Here is a 6,013-nt window from a genome sequence, read left to right as displayed (position 1 = left end):
TAATAGAATTCCAGGGACCTGAACCAAGTGGCCAAGGGAGAATGGAGCCTAGCTAGGATTAAGGGTGGGAAATTTCCAGGGGCCATAGGAAGGTAAGACAATGGAGGGAAGATTGGGTGTAGCCACAATGAAAGGCCAGTTGATGGGAGATTTGGCCATGTGGGAAAGTGCAGGGTTTTTCCTTTCTGGGGCCCAGATCCCAACCCCATCACTACTACAAACTTTTTAACAAAACTTGTATTTTTCTGACATGTAATGCATTCTATTTCATATTGTACTTATATATGTCAGACCAAATCATTTGTTATTGTTGTATAAATATAGGCTAAACCCAGTGGTGACCCTACCACTGGAGAGGATGGGGCTTATGGATCACTTGAGTTTATAGGGCTAAAGCCAATCAGGTTCAATACATATAACGAGTCCCTGGGAATAGGGAGCCATCTGGCTACCTAAGGAGGGGTGACTCATACCAGGTTGGAAATAGAGCAGGTCAGAGCTTTCATGCTGATCAATAGTAGAGTTAGACACATGAGTACCTGCTGTACTTCTAAGCCTAGATGAGATAGAGAGACATGGTCTCAAAAAACAAAGGTAGGAGTGAGGCCAGCCTAGGTTAAAATTGTAAAGTAATAAAATGTCTTTGGCACCCCTTCTTCCTCTTAAATGCTCAATTCCAAGCACCCAATGCCCTCACTGGGCTCCCTGGCTACCCAGTCAGTCAGTCAGTCAACAAGCATTTATTTATTAATATAGTTATATGCTAGGGACTGTACCAAGTAGTGGTGATACAAAAAAAACGGTAAAAGTAGTCCCCTAGAACCATGCCATTTCAAGAGAGGGAAAGTTGGAGTAATATGAAAGCCCTGGATAAGAGGTGAGCTTACTGAGCTGATAGCTAGCAGGTTATGTAAAAGAAACACCTTCACTTCTAAGTACTCCATCCTCAGATCTTGCCTGTATCCCCTTCAAAAATCCCCATCAAACTATCTCTTGTGTGTCTCATTCTTATAGGGTGGTACTTTATAGATAACCAATTCCTTAACCCTAGAGAATGAAGGTATTGTTGGGAAACCTAAGTATCACCTCAGACTAGTAGAGGAGACATTTGGGAGATAAGAAGGCATTTCAGTCACTACAATTATGCACGTGAGTGACTCCTTATCTGCCTTCAGTATGTGATTACAGTTGGTGATTACTAATGATGACCTACTAGTAGAAAATGAATTCCTAGGGAACCGCAAGTCATCTGGAATCAAATTAAGCCTCCTCCCACATAACAATCCAATAACATGCTTTGGTGCTGTTACTCTGGTAACAAGATTTCACTTGAGCAGAGAGAGCAGGTCCAAACAAAACTTTTAATGCTCCAGAATTCAGTTACTAGCTTAGCACATACATAGGCTATTAGGAAGTAATTATTCCAAACTGCACTGTCTTCAGGCCAGTCTCGGGGAAATTCTGACTGATGTAGCTCAGTAAAATGTGGATAGGACAGCCAACTATCACTGTCATTCAGTTTGGTTGAGGAACTGTCCATTCAAGACAACCAGAACTTTAAGAGTAGACAAGAAATTGTATCTTGAGTCACTTGTTGAATCTTATCCTCTCATGGCCTGCCTACTCATCTGCCGTGAGCTTGCCCTAGAGAGTTTAATGACCAGTGAACTCTTGGGGGATAGTGGTGAGGCATATTGAAAGAACAGCTGTGGAAGAGGAAAAAGATGGAAATCAGTCAGTCAACTAGTCAGTCACCTACCATGTGCCAGGCACTCTGCTAAGCCTTGGGAATATAAAGAAATGTTAAAAAGTCCCTGCTCAAGAAGCTTAGAGTCTAATTGTTGAGGTTTAGGGGTATTGGGACCCCAAAATCATGACACATGGGTTCTGCCCAATGAATTCAAACCAAGCCTTTTTTCAGCCAAAGACAAGGTTTATTAAAGATCTGCCATATTGACCAAACTCTTAAGGAACCTGAACATTTGTGAGCTATTGGCTAGATTTTAAGAATCTGAGCCCCTTAATGGAGACAAGATGGACCTTACATACAGAAAGACTGTAGGAGGGATTTAGGAGTGGCCAAGTAGTCTGGGGTGACTGGAGGAGGGGTCTAAGGAGGATCTGGATGGGAGTGGCCAGTAAGCTAGGGTGACTGAGGTAACAGAATGCCAGAGACCTGGACTGTGTGGCCAGGGGAGAAAAGAGCCTAGATAGGATTAAGGGTGGGAAGTGGCCAGGAGCCAAAGGGAGGCAAGACAATGGAAGGCTAGGCTAGGTTAAGAGTAACAGGATTGAGAGATTGGGCATGTAGGTGATAATGAAAGACCAGGTGATAGGATTATAGCCTCAGGCCAACACCAGGGATTGGGCCATGTGGGAAAGCCCAGAGCTTTCCCTTTTTGGGGTCCAGATCCCAAAGACATGGTTTTTTCCTTTTAGGGGTTCAGATCCCATCTCCATTATAATGAGGGAAACATGCAAACAACTATATATAAATAAGATAAATACAGAATAAATTGGTGATGATCAACAGAGGTAAGTCACTCGAGGTAAGGAGGCTTAGGAAAGGCTTCCTCTACAAAGACAAAATTTTAGCTGGGACTTGAAGAAAGCCAGGAGGCAGAAATGAGGAGGGAGAGAATTCTAGGCATGGAGGACAGTCAGAAAAAAATGCCTGGAACAGAGAGATGGAGTGCCTTGCACCAGAAATAGTAAGGAGGCCAGTGTCACTGGATTGTAGAATACAGGGAAGGAAGTAAGGTATAAGACTGGAAAAGTAGGAAAAGTCCAGGTTGTGAAGAGCTTTGAATATTGAACAGAAGATTTATATTTGATACTGGAGATGATATGGAATCACTGGAGTTTACTGAATGGGAGGTGACATGGTGAGACCTATGCTTTAGGAAGATCAATTTGACATCTGAGTCACTGGAAATCTAATCAAATCATGTTTAGAGAAAGAGTCAGCCTTCTATTATAGGAAGAATTAACAGCTTCCTGTGGCAGATGTAGCCAGAATGGCTTACCTGATCCTCAAAGCACCTAACCTACTGGCTTACTGTGATGCCTTAAATTCCATAATGCAATTTAGCTGATATTTCTTGAGTGACTACTGTTTGCACAACACTGATGTTAGGCCCTTTGGGGCTATAAAAGAGAAAATAAGATTTTTTTTCCTTCAACGATCTTACAGTTTAGAAAACTAGAGATTTGTTAGATCCCTATGTCTGACTTGGCAGCTAGGTGACACAGTGAATAAAGTGCCCAGCCTGGAATCAGGAAGACTCATCTCCATGAGTTCAAATTCAGCCTCAAACACTATGTGACCCTGGGCAAGTTACTTAGCCCTGTACTCTAATATCTTTGCCAAGAAAACCCCAAATGAGATCATGAAGAGTCAAACATGACTGAGCAACAAAAATGTCTGACCAAGGATTCTTTGCAAAATTTCACTTGGCATGATATTTTAAGCCTTACGAGTTCAATTCAGCCTGGGGAACACAAACACTAGTTACTGATTTTTAACACTTGTTACTATTTACTAATCCAGATGAGATTCCCTGTTCCCTACACCCAGGATCTACATGTCCAACTCTCCTTTGTAAGGAATAACCAGCTGTGGAAGCAGGTGCTGATGAGGCCTAGAGGTTTAGGGGTGCTGGAATCTCAAAATCACAACACGCGGGTCCTGTCCCACCTAAAAGAATTCGATCCAAGCCTTCTTTCAGCCAAAAACAATGTTTATTAAAGATTTCCCATATTAGCCAGACTCTTAAGGAATCTGCAGGTCTGTGAGGTGTTGGCTAGATCTCACCAGTGATTAGACTATAAGAATTTGAGCATCTTAATGGAGACAAGATGGACCTTATATACAGAAAGACAATGGGAGGGATCTAGGAGTGGCCAAGTAGTCTGAGGTAATAGAACTCCAGGGGTGGCCAAGGAAGAATGGAGCCTAGATAGGATTAAGAGTGGGAAGTGGCTGGGGGACATAGGGAGGTTTAAGGGTAACAGAATTAGGAAATTGGGTGTAGGCACAATAAAAGGCCAGTTGATGGGATTATAGCCTCAGGTGACTGCTTGAGATTTAGCCATGTGGGAAAGTCCCGGGTTTTTCCTTTTTGGGGTCTAGATCCCATCCTCATCAGTGCCACCATTCTTTCACCAAGGCCACTCAATAATCACAGGATTCCAGGGGGAGGGTTGCTAATCAGCTGGTCTTTCCCCTCCCCCCCCCACCCCCAATCTAACAAAGTTACAGCTGGGTTTGGAGTCAAACAACATAGATTTGAAACCCTGGCTACAGCAGACCACCTGTATTAACTTGGGCAAGTCACTTAAAATCTTTGGGACTAAGTTTTCTTATCTGAAAAATGAAGGGGTTGAACTGGATGACTTCTAAGGGCTTTTCTCATTGATTCTACAATGTATTTGTTGCCTCTTCAAAGAAATAATAGTTCATCAAAAGCAGAGACTGCCTTATTTTTGTCTTTTTAATCCCAGCACCTAGTACAGAGCCTGGATCATAATAGATGTTTAATACATGTTTACTGATTGACTAATAGCTAGTTAATTGAACTCATGCCTTGGATATGGCCTTTAAAAGGGAGCTAGACAAATAAAAGACCAAAGCAGATAAATTCAAAGAAAATGACAACAGAGATATCTGGTATCCGAGAGGCTGTGCTACTGAGGGAATATTAATTCAATTAAACAAGAATTTGGCACCTACTATGTGCAAGGCATTGTGCAAAGTTCTGGGGCTACAAAGATTAAAAAAAAAATCAAACAGTCTTTGCCCTCAAGGAACTTAAATTCTATTGAATAAACAAAGGGAAGACTGTGAATTGGAAGACAAACTTTGCCTACTGAATAATTTTGGTCAGAGAGACAGCTAGGTGGCACAGTGGATACAGCACCAGCCCTAAAGTCAGGAGGACCTGAGTTCAAATCTGGCCTCAGACCAGACATTTGACACTTATTAGCTGTGAGACCCTGGGCAAGTCACTTAACTCCAATTGCCTAAAAAATAATAATAATTTTGGTCAGGTCTGGTCCTGTTTAGAAATGCTCCTAATGTCCTGGTCAGTCTTCATTGCTTTTCTTCCCACTGCCAATGACAATCTCATATTACCCTTAGTCCTGTTCAATTTTCTTTTAAAGTTCCTTTACAAAAGTGGCATCAAAATAGGGAAGGAATTTATGTTCCCCTCAGTAACAAGTGCTTTCAATGTGTTTACTTACTTTATGCTCTTACAACTATTTTGTGGTTGGCACTAACCCAGGAATAATCTACTACAGAAAACAGTATCTGAAGCAAACAGGCACTACTATCTTGCAAAGGAATGGCTTAAAGTAGCATTCTCTTTGAAAATCACATGTTCTTTCCTTATCTCTTTGTCACAGATCCTTGTTGTTTTGGGTTCTTGTGTTATTTAAGTGAACAGTATTGGATTCCTAAGAGCCTGGGAGAAAAATCTATAACCAAGCAAGATCTTACCTTTAAGGAAACTATCATGTACATTTTGTCTCCTCAATCAAATACTTCTGGAGGCTCTATATAACATTTGTAAATATTCTGTACATATAAAAATGTTTTTTGAGTCTTAACTGTATTTCAAGGGGGGAAGCAGTGCTATAGACAAGAAGACCGTATTAATTTTTTCAAGGACAAAATGACATTTAGTTTATTTTGTTTTGGCTTGCTAGATGTTGAAGCTTCCAAATCAGAGGGAAATGTGTTCCACAGAAAGGATGTTAAGATAGTGATCATTTTAATTAGTGCATATTTAAGCCCTATTGCTTAACATTTTATAGTTAATTTTATACATTTAATAAAATTGAACCCCACCATCTTTTCAAAGTTACAAATGCTGACTTGAGTCTTTTGTCTTTGCATGCTAAGGATTTTCTTAGCATGTGGGAATCTCTATTTACTTAATAGTAACTAATATTTATAGTAGTAACACAATGCATTTCACATATACTATTTAATTTTCAACTTGCAACATGC

This window comes from Vombatus ursinus, unplaced genomic scaffold (assembly GCF_900497805.2).
Source record: "Vombatus ursinus unplaced genomic scaffold, bare-nosed wombat genome assembly UNPS02008961.1, whole genome shotgun sequence".
Taxonomy (NCBI): domain Eukaryota; kingdom Metazoa; phylum Chordata; class Mammalia; order Diprotodontia; family Vombatidae; genus Vombatus; species Vombatus ursinus.
Note: the sequence above shows the minus strand (reverse complement) of the source record.